This window comes from Haliotis rubra, unplaced genomic scaffold, assembly GCF_003918875.1.
Source record: "Haliotis rubra isolate DU_JTF1 unplaced genomic scaffold, ASM391887v1 Scf611, whole genome shotgun sequence".
NCBI classification, from domain to species: Eukaryota; Metazoa; Mollusca; class Gastropoda; order Lepetellida; family Haliotidae; genus Haliotis; species Haliotis rubra.
The window spans coordinates 236850-254131 of record NW_025767315.1 but is presented as its reverse complement, the minus strand read 5'-3'; positions in this window follow the sequence as shown (position 1 = coordinate 254131).

The window sequence follows — 17282 nt, the reverse complement described above, 5'->3', positions numbered from 1 at the left end:
CGATTAAAAAGGTGGGGTTTTCATTTACTGGGAATGTCTTGGGACTTACGTACCCTCTCAGGAGGAAAATAACTTTACTGTACTTTAACCCGCCTCGAGCATACAGCCACTAACAATCTGAGTTATTAATTCAAACTTCAATGATAAAATACTTACCTATTTACAAATCATTAAACAAATTTAACTCTTCTTAAAATGCAATAATTAAATTAGAACTGATATTATTAAAAAGATCCTTCATAGTTCGTGATTTGAAATAGTTCTTCCTTGTGATGGAATATTCAACACAGTTAAGCAAGACAAACTTAGACCGTGATTCTTTCATCACAAAAGATTCAAAACGGAGGATCCTCACCTATCAATAGGTATTCATGAGTATATCTTGTTTGGCCAATACACGACATCGTCGCATGATGACTTCTTCAAATCTGACTGACAAATCACGTGCTAAGCAGGTATAACCAATATAGGGTTTTATTTCATGTAATTTATTTACACCTACTTGGGTGTCCCACTTCTTCTGCATCAGATCACGGATATAAGTTCTAGTGACAGCTTTGTAATCAGAGTATGGGATGAGAAGTGGTGTCACAGATTTGTTGAGTGCTGCCTTAGCAGCAAGATCGGCCATTGTGTTACTCAGATATGACAACATGGCTGGTAATCAACAGATGTCCTATTGGCCAGTAGGAAGATCATTAAATAATTCAATAATCTAATTAATAATGGATGTTTGTCAGAATATATATTTATATATATTTAAGCGCTGTTAATATGGCTTGTTCTGCGCCACCATCCTTGGACACATCTGTAAAAAGGATTTGTATGTATTAAATGTACTTTTCAATTGTTTATATTCTTGTTTATATTGTTATTCGTTAGTTTCAGATTTTTTAAACTTTGTCAGTGTTAGGTCAAATTGTGGCCTCACTACGGAAGCGTAGTAGGGCCACGGTGAAATATTTTTTTTGGGTCACTATCTCCTACGTAGTACTTAGTATCTCCTAAGTGGGTATCTCCTACGTAGGACTTAGTATCTCCTACGTAGGACTTAGTATCTCCTTCGTAAGACTTAGTATCACCAACGTAGGACTTACTATCTCCTACGTAGGGCATACTATCTCCTACGTAGGAGTTAGTATCTCCTAAGTGGGTATCTCCTACGTGGGACTTAGTATCTCCTACGTAGGACTTACTATCTCCTACGTAGTACTTAATATATCCTTTTTAAGGTTCGGATTATGAAGTATGGTTATTTAGTTAATAAATGTTTGGCTATGCAGGAAGTTAGATAGTCGAAATGTGAGTCAGTGAATATTCATGACACTAACGCAGTGCTACTATACAGTGTTATTGTGTGTGCATTACGTTAGGGGTGACGTGGACCCTGTTCTAATTGCAGTTATGGAGGTTTGGGTATGGTTATGTTTAATGTTATGTTGGGTTGAGGTTCTCATATGAAACTCGGTTATAACACGACCTCCGCAAGTTGTTGCTTGTCTTTATGGGGCTAGGTTGGATCGGTTGCAACGCTCGTTTGCAGCATTTTTCGTAATTGTTTACAGGTTGAATTGACTGGAGTGTACAAGTGTTGAGTGCGGCGTAAAACAATACGAAATTAAAAAAGGCAAAGAGTTGTCATTATAGTTATTTGTATAAAAATAAGGGGATACGTACACATAGATTGCCTAATAGTAGAGCAAACTGAACACACGGCATTAACGTATAACAGTCGGTCCAACACAGTAATGTGCAACAATTAGTTGAACACATGACCCTAATAGTGAAGGAAACTGTAGACTCTAACAGTAAATGAAACACATAACTGTAGACTCTAATAGTGAATGAAACGAATGACTGTAGAATCTCACAGTGACTGGAACAGTGAAACAGGAGATTGTGTGCGTGTCGCGGGGATTTAAGTCGACCGTTTCAGATTAATCTATATAACCGTATATCGATTATCTCCTACAGGAAATATTAAGTACTACGTAGGAGATACTATGTCCTACGTAGGAGATAGTAAGTCCTACGTAGGAGATATTAAGTCCCACGTAGGAGATACTAAATGACTAAGTAGGAGATATAAAGTCCTACGTAGGAGATACTATGTCCTACGTAGGACTTAGTATCTCCTACGTAGGACATAGAGATATTAAGTCCTACGTAGGAGATACTATGTCCTACGTAGGAAATACCCACTTAGGAGATACTAACTCCTACGTAGGACATATTAAGTCCTACGTAGAAGATACTAAGTCCTACGTAGGAGATACGAAGTCCTAAGTAGGAGACACTAAGTCCTACGTAGAAGATATTAAGTCCTACGTAGGAGATACCCACTTAGGAGATACTAACTCCTACATAGGAGATACTAAGTCCTACGTAGGAGATATTAAGTCCTACGAAGGAGATACTAAGTTCTACGTAGGAGACACTAAGTCCTACGTAGGAGATACTATGTCCTACGTAGGAGATACCCACTTAGGAGATACTAAGTCCTACGTAGGATATATTAAGTCCTATGTAGGAGATACTAAGTCCTACGTAGGCGATACTAAGTCCTACGTAGGAGATACCCACTTAGGAGATACTAAGTCCTACGTAGGATATATTAAGTCCTATGTAGGAGATACCTACTTAGGAGATACTAACTCCTACATAGGAGATACTAAGTCCTACGTAGGAAATATTACGTCCTACGTAGGAGATATTAAGTCCTACGTAGGAGTTAGTATCTCCTAAGTGGGTATCTCCTACGTAGGACATAGTATATTAAGTCCTACGTAGGAGATACTAAGCCCTACGTAGGAGATATTAAGTACTACATAGGAGATAGTAAGACCAAAAAAGAATTTCACCGTGGCCCCACTACGCTTCCGTACCTCACCAAATGCCAAGGGGGAGAAAAAAGAAAAAGGGAAGGAGCTATATTTTCTAGCCCAATGCCAGAAGCGAAAATGAAAGGTTTGACTCTTAGTCCCAGAGGCAGAACAAGAGAAGACTCTTTGCTGTATAGATCCTCATATAGAGAGCTGAAAACACAGCTGAACGCAGGGTTAGACTCGTTATACTTTTGTTACATACTGTATGGATAGTTTTATACGGAGATGGTTAAGAGAGAGCTCATCGGCCTCGACGTAAAGACTGTCAACAGGAGAAGTTCTAAAAGAGAAAGTCTTAGACCCTGGTGATGGATAGAATCAAGTAGTTTGAGGCTGCTTTTACAGCCCCCACCATATACGATGGAGTCGTAATCAAGTTTCGATCGGACTTTTGATCTATACAAATGAAGGAGTGTAGTTTGGTCCCCTCCCCAGTTTGAATTTGAAATGACATGCAATAAGTCGAGTGCCTTCAGGCATTGGATTTTAGATGTTTGATATGTGGCAGAACGGTTAAATGCGAGTCAAAGTTGAGACCAATTAATTTAGCTTCCTTGCCAACTTTGATGGGTGTGCTTTTTAATGATAGTTCAGGGTCTTTATGGGGTGAGTATTTCCTACAAAAATGTATACAATTGGGTTTGGGTTTTGAAAATTTAAACCCGTTTTCCATACACCATCTATTAATTTTGTTGAGACAAATTTGTAATTGTCTCTCAATAGTTCGCATATTTTTACCACAGCAAGAAATATTCAGATCATCGACAAAGAGGGATCCATCGATTGAATCACTTAAAATCTTTGAAAGACTACTTATTTTAATACTAAATAGATTGACAGACAAAATACTGCCTTGTGGGACACCCTGATCCTGATTGTAATAATCAGGGTAGAACCCACGCGGACTTGAAATTGCCTGTCAGTTAAAAAGTTGGATATAAATTGAGGCAAACGGCCTCTCAATCCAGATTCTAAACGCAGACTGGTACTTCTGTTTTTTACGGAAACCACATTGAATATATCTTATAAGGTTATTAACTGTCCAAGTACAACACAATTCGATTATGTATCATGCGTACCATGGTCTTGCAAACGCAGCTAGTTAGTGAGATTGGTCGATAATTATCAGTATCAGATTTAGTATGATCACGTCCAGGTTTAGGGATGGGTACAATAATAGCATCGCGCCATGAAGAAGGAAATTGTCCAGACGTCCAAATATCATCAAAAATGTTTAAGAGGGTCTCTAAACACGATTCCGGCGAGTGCGAGTTTTCTTTTCCTGTTGTGTTTTATATTTTCGGAATTGAGGTACATAATTCGACGAGGAATAATTTTGGGCCAGTGTTTCTCCAAGTTTATTTGCTATATCGGATTTATACTAGTTAGGAATTCGTCTCCGTCTTAAGATGCTTAATGCTAGATTGAGAGCCTTTACCTTTTATATTTTGGATCATATCATACCTTTGATATCAGCGTTCGTGAATTTATTTTTGACACATATTTTCACCAGGATTGACGTTTACTTTGCTTGAAGGTATGTCATGCCTTAGCATTTACAATTTTAAATGTATTCAAATAATGGACCATAGGATGGCAACGGAAATAATGCTCAGACTTCTTGCGTGCCTTTCTAGCCTGTTTGCACTCATTGTTGAACCATCATTTTTGAATGTGTGGAATTGCAGAGGATTTGGGGATACATTCATCAGCTATATTTTTTAGTTCATCAGAAAAATCCTTTATCGCATCAGGAACATTTATAATAAGTTCAGGTTTAAGTCTGTTACAACACAGAGTTTGATATAAATGCCAGTTAGCTTTTTTAAATTTCCATCTTGAGAATGGGGCAATATCAGATGGGTTCACAGGCTATAATACTGTTGGAAAATGATCACTTCCACAGAGGTTATTGTGGACTGACGATTCAAATTCATTCAAAAGGTGTGAGTCTGTAATTGATAAACCAAGAGCTGAATATTTCCTGGGCCAGGATGTAAATATGTGTTGGAACTGTCATTATATATACGTAAATCATTTTATCTGACCAGATCTCTTCCAATAGTTTACCTTTATCATAAATAGTTGTACCACCCCAAAGTAGGTTGTGGCCATTTAAATCCCCCGATAATAATACAGGGCTTCGGGAGTTGGTCATATAGGTTTTGAAGTTCAGTCTTCTGAAGGGTTGAAGACAGTGAGATATACAAAGAGCATAATGTGAGCTCAAAATGTAGAGTGAGTCGAACGGCAACAGCCTGGAGATTAGTATTAAGTGAAACAGGGCTATGGATAACTGTCTGTTTGATAAGGATCGAAGATCCTCCAGTAGCCTTATCACCTGGATGACGCTCTAACCACTGCACCACGGAGGCGGTATTATCACCTGGGGGTGAAAGATAATGATATGCATTGAAATGGTGTAGTTCAAAAGAATCTGTCTGTTTTAAAATGTCTCCTGCAGACAGATCGCTCATGACTAAACTCTTGGACTAAGAGCTGCAATTCATTGAAATTAGTCTTTAGTCTTCTGCAATTCCACTGTATGATATTATTCGGATAATCTTTCTTTTGAGGGGATTCATTGGGGATCTACCTCGCACATTTTTGGTGGACGACAAGCTGTGTGCCCTGGAACGGACGTTTTCAGACACGTCCATGTCTTCAAATGATCCATATCTGTTGAACAATTGAATTTTATTTTCTGACCCTTTTGGGACTCTGCCACTTAGCTTCTTCGAGGAATCTGGCTTGTTACTTTTGGTTTTATTGAGTTGAGACCTTGTTGGCGACTGAGAAGATAGTTAATGATCAGAGGATGTCTCTGATTGAATTTGAGTTGTACCAGGAAGTGATTCCGGTGTTTGAGTAGATATGGCAGGTGAGAGAGGTTGAGGGGAATCCTTTCTCACCCAAGACAAGTTTGTCTGACAGCTTGCAGATACTTTCGTTATTGTAGATTTTGCTTCTGGATTTGATCTGGCAATGGAAGCATAGCTTTCTGTTTGTATTGAGCTCTGGATCATTTTTGTTGCATCTGCAAAACTGATGTTTTGGGTAAACTTTATTCTATTAATAGCCATTTGCTGTTTCCAGACAGGACATTATTTACAGAAAGATGGGTGATCCCCTTCGCAGTTGGTACACTTTTTGACATTACTGTCACAATCATCTGTTGAGTATTTACGCCATGGCCAAACTTTTGGCATTTGGAACACCCAAGGGGATTCGGAATATATGTGTCAACACTGATATTACAGTACCCTGCCTTAAGTGACGTTGGAGCAATAGTTGACGAGAAGCAAAACAGATAAGTGTTAGTTTTAATGCGGGTTGAGAAACGTTTGACAGGTTGGATGACTGTTGTCTTTGCTACACTCAATCAACGGCGCACCAGAACATAATCTTCTGATATTCTTTACATAGCCGGCAATGCATTGGATACCCTTGGACACAGCAAAAGGGTTTAACTTTAATGGTGTGTTATCTTTGGTCTCAATGACAACAAAACGTGGCCAGTAATCAATTTGTTTAGACAGTCTGAGTTCGTTCTCAGCAGGATCATTTTTAAGAGGGCATTTGCTTTTTTTTATGTGTGTTTCATAAGCCATGTTTAGTTATTTAGATGTCATCATGCAAGCACCCCACCCACCACAGAGTATCACAAGGACAATGCTAAAAACAAGTGGACTTCCTACTTGCATCACCAAGGATACTCGGATGATATACTCCAGCAGAAAAATTAAAACATTAATAATTTCACCAGATTGTCCCATGAGCCACCGCCTTCTGGGCATAAGACTCTAAGCATAAACATAGATGAAATTATGTATTTGGAATCCTGAGATAAAAAAATGCCGTCCAGACTTAAAAAATCATTTAAACGCAAAATATGCAACATTATACAGTTGTAGCACAGGGCTTGGCGTGACCAGACGACTGATTGAACCGGGTCCATTCAATCACCCGCCTAGGTGAAGGAAGGGGCAAAGTGGTGTGTAGGGCAAAGGAACGCTGCTCCTGGAACCAATGCCCTCAACCAACTCCCGTCCTCCACCGAAACAGGGGCGCAACCCACGGCAAACGGGTTGCCCAATTTAAAACTAGTAACTAAATCTAAAATACTTTAAGTATAGAGGACGATACGATAAAAACAGGATATAGATTGTCAACAACTTAAGGTAGATCACCATACCAGGGACCATGGGGACTTACAGTGCCTTTGATACCTGCATGGACCCTAGTTGGATATAAAATCATCCCTTCAGCCGCTGGCAGTTGCAGAAAAAGTTTAGCCGAATTTAAAAAAACAAAAAATACTACGATTAAAATCCGGAAAGCTCAAATTTAACTTTGAAAGTTTTGGGACTTACGTACCCTCTCAGGAGGACAATAATTTTACAATACTCCTCTGAGAGCACAGCCTCTAACAATCGAAGTTGATAATCTAAACTACTAATTATAAAACCTTATCTCTTTACAAAACATATATCAAAATTTATTTAACAAATCTCTCTTTTTAAAAAAAAATCAGTGATTAAATGATAACTAACATTATTGAAAAGGTCCTTTACTGTTTTGATATTGAAATATTTATCCCTTATGATGTCTTGGGTAGCGGTGGTAACATGTGCCATAAATAGACATGGTGCTTGTGGCGGCCATATTAAATGCACAACAGTATGAGCACACATGCATTCTAGTACACACGTGTACCTGGACATTATAGTATCAGTGTCCAGCAGTATCTGTGTCAACAGACACCCCTGAAGTCTCACAGTCCTCTCCGTGAAGACACACTCCAGAATCAGCAGATCTGTTGAGTATCAGTAAACAGCCGTAACAGAACACAAGTATTATCAGTACACGAGTGTACCTGAACATTAAAGTATCAATGCACAGCAGTACTGAACACTCGTGTCGTGTCACTAAAATTACATTTGCATATGTCTAGGGTTGGGTATTGCCAAATGTTTTGTATTGCGATATACTGTGATATGTGTTGGCGGATTGCAATATGTATTGCAATATATTGTGAAAGTGTAACACATGGGCTAAGATAATGAAATTTCCTTTACTTTCTTTTGAAACAATTCCACTGGCCACTGTCAGGACTCAGATGTGATTGTACAAGAGATCAAAATTGAAGACTTCGCACTAAAGTTTGGAACTCGAGAAAAAGTGTCTTCAGCAGCGTCTGCCATATTGGTTGGTTTATCCCTACAGTGAATGCTGGTTCCAATCTATTTTTAATTATTTATATGGTTTAAAAGCCGCGCCAATGCAATTATATGACCAATAAACATTCTCAAAATATTTAAGATATAATAATATAAAGGAGATAAAAATGTTATTAGTATATTTGACTATTTTACGAGAATTACCGATCAAGGTCACGGAGATTGCCGATCTTATCGGGTGAACCGGTTCGCGAAAAATGTACCGCAATATATCGCGTTGTGAAGTTCGAACTGCAATATACCGGTTAACCGGTATGATCGTCCAACGCTACTTATGTCATTATCTTCTTGTTCCTGTTCAAAGTTGTCTTTTATTGTGAACACCTTCTTCCTACAAACCACATAAGACACAATCAGTGTGAAATGCATACCTCTTTCCCTGACAAGAATCTACAGCATTTCAATGATCCACAAACTTGATATGTGCTATCGTGATCTCATCTGTCTTGACGCACTCTCATTTGATGCTAACAAAATACTGATAGTCATCACATAAAAAAATGTATATCATAATTAGCAATCATTATACATATATATACTTAGGCGTCAATCTACAATGAAGTAGCTAAGTGACCACAAAGTGGTTTTCAGAGCGAGTTTTAAACTGGCAATGTCAAACTCTGCAGGACAATACAAGATAGGCATCAAAGCACTGGAGCCTCTGTAGAAGTAAGACAAAATATATGTTTATGTTTACGAAGTGGCTTCCCTCTTTAGGCAATCGGGGCGGCGGGGTAGCCTAGAGGTTATAGCGTTTGCTCGTCACGCTGAAGACCCTGGATCAATTCCCCACATGGGTACATTGTGTGAAGCCCATTTCTGGTGTCCCCCGTCGTGATATTGCTGGAATATTGCTAAAAGCGGCGTAAAACCAAACTCACTCACTCACCCTTCTGGCAATCAGTAACTTTAATCTAACCTTATGCACTTGATACATGAGTAACCATAGAAATGGATTTCATTGGCCTAATCAACCATTTTGCAAATCATGGAACGAGTTATTGACAAGTACACAACACCTGTCAATAGCAGGTATGGGTTCCACAAGATGCAGTGACATACTGAAACCTAGGGTCCATGCTTCCAATAAGCTTAGATATTTAAACCAAATTTGACCCCACATGATAGTTGTCTGTTGAATCCATGATTTGATCCTTAGCAAAGTGTGAACAGTATATACTGACACTCACTGAGAGCATTTTCAAGCTCGGAGCTTACAACATTCATGGCCTTTTGTTGAAAGAATTGTTTTGAAATGACAATGGGGAGCATATGTTTTTGATTGTTTAAAGGAATAAAAACGAGACAAAGAAAGTAGTAATCACAAACCAAAGCGAACATGTACTCGCCAAGCTCACGCTGAAGGTGTGGATAATCACTGGGTCGCATTCAGGAACAGGATCATATCTGAGTCAGCTTCAGGGACGGTGCTACTGGGTCGTGCTTACAACATTCATGGCCTCGTGTTGAAAGAATTGTTTTGCAAAGACAATCGGGAGCATATGTTTTTGATTGTTTAAAGGAATATAAACGAGACAACGAAGAGTAGTAATCACAAACCACAGCGAACACGTACTCGCCGAGCTCACCCTGAAGGTATGTATAGTCACTGGGTCGTGTTATGGAACAGGATCATATCTGAGTTAGGTACAAGGACGGTGGCTACTGGCTCGCATTCAGGAACAGGATCATATCTGAGTCAGGTTCATGGATGGTGGCTACTGGCTCGCATTCAGGAACAGGATCATATCTGAGTGAAGTTCATGAGTGAGTGAGTGAGTTAGTATTTAACGTCACATCGGCAATATTGCAGCCATATCGTGACGAGAACATTTTACATTGTAATGGAATATGTCTATATTATAAAACCTGTCATCGAAGGACAGTAAAACAACTAGAATATCACAATTACATTTAAAACTAGTGTGGAAGGTTAAAACTAATAGCACTATTAGGACAATACCAGATAAAAACAGGCTATAGATCGCCAACAACTGAAGGTCGATCACCATACTAGGGACCATGGGGACTTACAGTACCTTGGCTACCTGCATGGACCCTAGTTGGATTTACACCATCCCTTCAGCTGCTGGCGATTGTAAGAAATGTTAGCTACAATTAAAATGACAAAAATGCTACGTTTAAAAATCCTGGCAAGTTTAAATTGACTTTCGAAGTTTTGGGACTTAAATTTTACAATACTTCAACCCCCCTTGAGAGTACAGCCACTAACAATCTAAGTTACTAATCAAACTACCAATCATTAAAACACAGCTATATACAGAATATATTAATCAAAATTCATTAATGAAATCAATTTCTTTTAAAAAGCCAAGAATTAAATGAAGATGAACAGAATTAAAAAAGATCCTTAACAGTTTTAACATTGAAATATTTATCCCTTATGATGGAGAATTCAACACAGTCAAGCAGGACATGCTTGACTGTGACTCTCTCATCACAAGGAATACAAAACGGAGGATCTTCACCATTTAACACATATTTGTGAGTATACCTTGTATGGCCAATACGACATCGTCGCATGATGACCTCTTCAAATCTGGACTGACAACCCAAGTAAGTGTAACCAATATTGGGTTTTATTTCATGTAATTCATTGATACCTACTTGGGTGTCCCACTTCTTCTGCATCAGATCACGAATGTAGGTTCTAATGCAAGCTTTGTAATCAGAGTAAGGAATAAGAAGTGGTGTCACAGATTTGTTGAGTGCTGCCTTAGCAGCAAGATCGGCCATCGTGTTCCCAGAAATGCCAACGTGGCTGGGTAACCAACAAAAGACGATGTCGCATTGGCCAGTGGCAAGTTGATTGTACAATTCAATAATTTCTAATAAAAGTGGATGCTTACAAGAAATATTTTAATAGCTTGAAGACGCGAAAGAGAATCGGAAAAGATTATGTACTGTCTATGTTTAGGATGTCGTTGAATATATGTAAGAGCCGTTAATATGGCGTTTGCTTCTGCTGTAAAAATGGAGCTGTTATCTGGTATTCTAGAAGATATTGTTCTGGATCCAATGACGGTGGCACATGACACCGCGCCACCGTCCTTGGACCCATCTGTAAATAAGGATTTGTAAGTATTATATTTAGTTTTTAGTTGATTATATTCTTGTTTATATTGTAATTCATTAGTTTCAGATTTCTTTAACTTTGTCAGAGTTAGGTCAACTTCAGGCCTAACCAGTTGCCAAGGAGGAGAAGTAAGAAGACGGAAAGGAGCTATATTTTCTAGCTCAATGCCGGCAGCAGAAATGAATGGTTTAATTCTTAAACCAAGAGGTGGAACAAGAGAAGGCTTTGTGTTGTACAAATCCTCATAAAGAGGAGTAAAGACACATTTGAATGCAGGGTTGGACTCGTTAGAATAAAAGTTTTGTGATATACTGCAAGGACAATTTTATACAGCGTTGTGTAAGAGATGGTTTATCTGCCTCGACGTAGAGACTGTCAACAGGTGAAGTTCTAAAGGAACCAAGACAAAGTCTTAGACCTTGGTGATGGACAGAATCTAATAGTTTTAAGTTGCTTTTGCAGGCTCCACCATATACGATGGAGCCATAATCAAGTTTCGAGCGGACTAGTGATCGATATAGATGTAGGAGAGTGGCTTGATCCCTTCCCCACTTAGAATTTGAAACGACTTTCAACAAGTCAAGTGCCTTCAGGCATTTAGTTTTAAGGGATTAATTATGCAGCAGAAACGTTAAATGGGAGTCGAAAATTAAACCCAAGAACTTGGCCTCCTTAACAACTTTGATAGGAGTGCCATTGAGAAACAGTTCCGGGTCTTTATGCGGTTTATATTTACGACAGAAATGTATGCAATTAGTTTTTGATTTAGAAAACTTAAAACCATTTTCACGACACCATTTATTTATTTTATTTAAACACAACTGCAATTGCCTTTCAATAGTATGCATATTTTTACCACGACAAGAAATATTAAAATCATCCACAAAAAGGGATCCATCAATTGAATCATGTAAAACCTTGGATAAACTGTTGATCTTAATGCTAAATAAAGTGACAGACAAAATACTGCCTTGTGGGACACCCTGATCCTGAGTGTAATAGTCGGACAGTGTTGAACCCACTCGGACTTGAAACTGTCTGTCTGTTAAAAATTGCGAGATAAAATGAGGTAAACGACCTCTCAAACCGAAATCATGTAAATCTTTCAAAATGCCGTGCTTCCAAGTAGTATCATATGCTTTCTCCAGATCAAAGAAAATGGATACTACGTGTTGTTTATTTACAATAGCATCTTTAACATAGGATTCTAATCGGACTAAATGATCGATAGAACTGCGGTTTTTCCGGAAACCACATTGAATATCTGAAATAAGATTATTGGTTTCCAAATACCACACTAAACGATTATTTACCATTCGTTCCATAGTTTTGCAAACACAGCTAGTTAATGATATAGGTCGATAATTAGATGCATCTTAATGGTCCTTGCCAGGTTTAGGAACAGGAACAACAATAGCATTCCGCCAAGAAGGAGGAAAATTTCCTGAAGTCCAAATTTGATCAAAAATGTCTAAAAGTACTTCAAGACACGATTCCGGCAAATGTTTTAGGAGCAGATAGTGAATATTATCAGCCCCTGCTGCCGTATCATGAGCTTGCCCAAGGGCAGTTTGTAGCTCATGTAGGGAAAAGACTTCGTTGTAATCTTCTCCATTTTCGGAGTTGAAATGAATGTTCTTTTTTTCCTCGATCTCCTGATATTTCTGAAATTCAGGAAGATAGTTTGATGAAGACGAGTGTGTTTGCAATATCTGAAGTATTCTCCAAAAAAAGATCTCCTTCCTTGAGGTGTTTAACACTCGTTTTTGAACCTTTGCCTTTGATTCTTTGGACCATATTCCACACCTTTGATATAGGTGTGCGGGAATTAATCTTGGAGACGTAGGTTCTCCATGATTGACGTTTATTTTGTTTGAAGGTACGTCGAGCTTTAGCTCTGGTTACCTTAACATTATTCAAATTATGTACACTTGGATGTTTGCAAAAATATTTTTCCACTCTTTTCCTATTATTTCTAGCCTGTTTGCAATCTCCATCAAACCATGGCTTACGAATGTGTGGATTACCAGAGGACTTAGGAATGGATTCGGTAGCTATAGCATTCAGTTCATCTGAAAACAGCTGAATCGGATCAGTGATATTCTGGAATGCTTCATGTCTTAATTTCTCAGAACACAATGATGTGAATTTAGACCAGTTAGCCTTTGAAAAATTCCACCTTGATGAAGGCGGAACGTCAGATGGGTTACTGACTGTTAAAAATGTAGGAAAGTGGTCACTTCCGCATAAATCATCATGAACTGACCACGAAAATTCATTCAGAAGGTTTGCATCTGTGATTGTTAGATCCAAGGCAGAATAGCTACCCGTTGCAGGGTGTAAATATGTGTTAGTACCATCGTTAAAAATACATAGACTATTGTCAGAAATGAAATCCTCTAATATTTTACCTTTGGTATTAATACCACTACTTCCCCATAAAGGATTATGTCCATTCAAATCCCCATGAGTATGCAGGGCTGAGGTAACTGGTCATATAGAGATTGAAGTTCAGATTGTTGGAGGTTTGAAGATGGAGGGATATATAAAGAGCATAAAGTAAAAGCAATGTGTAACGTGAGGCGGACTGCAACAGCCTGAAGATTAGTGGTAAGATGAACAGGGCTATGTATGATATCCTGCTTCACTAAAATAGAGGAGCCTCCAGTGGCTTTGCCACCCGAAGGAGAAAAGGAATGATGAGAATTGTACTGACGTAAGTCAAATGTATCTGTCGGCTTCAGGTATGTTTCCTGGAGACAGAAAACAGATGGTTGAAAGTCTTGGATTAACAACTGTATTTCAGTTAAGTTGGTCTTAAGACCTCTGCAATTCCACTGGATAAGTGTAGTAGTGTTGTTCATGTTACATTAGGTGGTAAGACAGGGGATCTGTTCCTAGACTGTGGTGAATGACTTTTGCGGCGCGTACGGTGGTGAGGGGTGACATCCATATCTTCCAGAATTTCATATTTGTTGAAGAGTTGTACCCGATTCCGTTGACCTTTGGGCACTCGTTCCGGTTTTCTTGAATAGTTGATGTTTTTGCTGGCATTTATCACAACAGGTGATGGTGAACGAGATTTTGGACGGGATGGTTGTTTTGTTTGGGTAGATGCCACAACGTGAATTTCAGACAATGACTGTTTTTCAGTATTCACCCAGGTGATATCTGTCTGGCATTCAACGGATTAAGTAGACACGTTAGGATGACGTGCAACTACTGCAGAGTATGACACAGCTGCAGTTGGAGTTGTAGTTGACATCACCAAACGTTTAGCCTCTGAAAAAGAAACATTTTTTTTATGTTTCATTTTAACTACCTTGTATTGTAGTTGCCACACAGGGCATGATTTGGAAGAGGCAGCGTGATCACCAGAACAATTAACACACTTTGGATTATTTGGGCATTCTAACATTTCATGAGCAGGTTCGCCACATCGATGGCATTTCTTTCTGTTGGTACATGACTGGGCACCATGACCAAACTTTTGACATGAATAACACCGAAGTGGATTAGGAATGTACTTATCCACACCAATGTTGCAATAACCCGCTTTAATGGATGTTGGTGGAACAGGAAGAGAAAAGGTAAATAGATAGGTGTTTAACTTTACCATTTGACCATTCTGCCTACTCGTGAAACGTTTTACACCCGTCACACCCTGGTCCTTTAATTCAAAAGCTATATCATCTTCAGACATGTCTGAAAGACAACGTTCTCGGTCTCTGACAATGCCTTTTGAGCTGTTTAAAGTTTTATGTGGTGACACAATAACAGGTACTGAAACGAGATGTTTGAGTGCCAAGAGGGTAGCTGATTGAAATGCAGACTTACATTCAATCAAGATACATCCAGATCGCATCTTTTTCATTGTGACAACATCACCAGCAATACCATAAATTGCTTTTGAAGAGCAAAGGGATTCAGCTTCAACGGACCATCATCCGATGAGGAAATCACCAAAAAGCGTGACCAATAATCAGATTTGCTGTTAGAAACAGTATCATCATCAGAAGATGTACTATCATCTAATGTACGTTTGAGTTGTTTTGGGGGTATCATGTTAAGGTTATAGAGGTTCATCATTCCAGCTCCCCACCCACCATGGAGTATCACGAAGACAATGCTATAAGCCAGTGGATTTCCAACTAGCAGCACCAAGGATACTGGGATGATATACTCCAGCAGAAGTATCAATTCGAGATCAATAAATCCACCAGATTGACCCATGAGCCATCGCCTTCTGGGCATTAAGACTCTAGGTAAGTATTTTGATCTATGTAAAAATCAATTAATAGTGCAGGTCTACAAGCTATTTGAACAAGACCCCATGGCAAACACTTGAAAGAATCAAATTTGTGCAAGAACAAGTTGAATGCACAGGGCTCAGCATGACCAGCCGATTGGTTGAACCGGGCCCATTCAACCACCCGTCTAGGTGAAGTAAGGGTCGAAGTGGTGTATTGGGCAAAGGAACGCTGTTCCTGGAGCCCTTGCCCTCAACCACCAGAATCCCGTCCTCCACCGACACAGGGGCGCAACCCACGGCAAACGGGTTGGTGGACCTAATATCCCCCTGGGTCCACAACGGGGGGTTGAAGGGCGCTTAGCGTGACCCAGCACCCATCACGAGGAGGTGGCCCTTCACGGGTGCCGAGTGAAGTTCATGGACGGTGGCTACTGGGTCGTGTTATGGAAAAGGATCATATCTGAGTAGGGTTCAGGGACGGTGGCTACTGGGTCGCATTCAGGAACAGGATCATATCTGAGTCAGGTTCATGGATGGTGGCTACTGGGTCGCATTCAGGAACAGGATCATATCTGAGGCAGGTTCTTGGATGGTGGCTACTGGCTCGCATTCAGGAACAGGATCATATCTGAGTGAAGTTCATGGACGGTGGCTACTTGGTCGTGTTATGGAACAGGATCATATCTGAGTCAGGTTCATGGACGGTGGCTACTGGGTCGCATTCAGGAACAGGATCATATCTGAGTCAGGTTCAGGGACGGTGGCTACTGGGTCGTGTTATGGAACAGGATCATATCTGAGTCAGGTTCATGGATGGTGGCTACTGGCTCGCATTATGGAACAGGATCATATCTGAGTGAAGTTCATGGACGGTGGCTACTGGGTCGTGTTATGGAACAGGATCATATCTGAGTCAGGTTCAGGGACGGTGGCTACTGGGTCGCATTCAGGAACAGGATCATATCTGAGTCAGGTTCAGCGACGGTGGCTACTGGGTCGAATTCAGGAACAGGATCATATCTGAGTCAGGTTCAGCGACGGTGGCTAGTGGGTAGCATTCAGGAACAGGATCATATCTGAGTAGAGTTCAGGGACGGTGGCTACTGGGTCGCATTCAGGAACAGGATCATATCTGAGTCAGGTTCATGGATGGTGGCTACTGGGTCGCATTCAGGAACAGGATCATATCTGAGGCAGGTTCTTGGATGGTGGCTACTGGCTCGCATTCAGGAACAGGATCATATCTGAGTGAAGTTCATGGACGGTGGCTACTTGGTCGTGTTATGGAACAGGATCATATCTGAGTCAGGTTCATGGACGGTGGCTACTGGGTCGCATTCAGGAACAGGATCATATCTGAGTCAGGTTCAGGGACGGTGGCTACTGGGTCGTGTTATGGAACAGGATCATATCTGAGTCAGGTTCATGGATGGTGGCTACTGGCTCGCATTATGGAACAGGATCATATCTGAGTGAAGTTCATGGACGGTGGCTACTGGGTCGTGTTATGGAACAGGATCATATCTGAGTCAGGTTCAGGGACGGTGGCTACTGGGTCGCATTCAGGAACAGGATCATATCTGAGTCAGGTTCAGCGACGGTGGCTACTGGGTCGAATTCAGGAACAGGATCATATCTGAGTCAGGTTCAGGAACGGTGGCTAGTGGGTAGCATTCAGGAACAGGATCATATCTGAGTCAGGTTCAGGACCGGTGGCTACTGGGTCGTTTTATGGAACAGGATCATATCTGAGTCAGGTTTATGGACGGTGACTACTGGGTCGTGTTATGGAACAGGATCATATATGA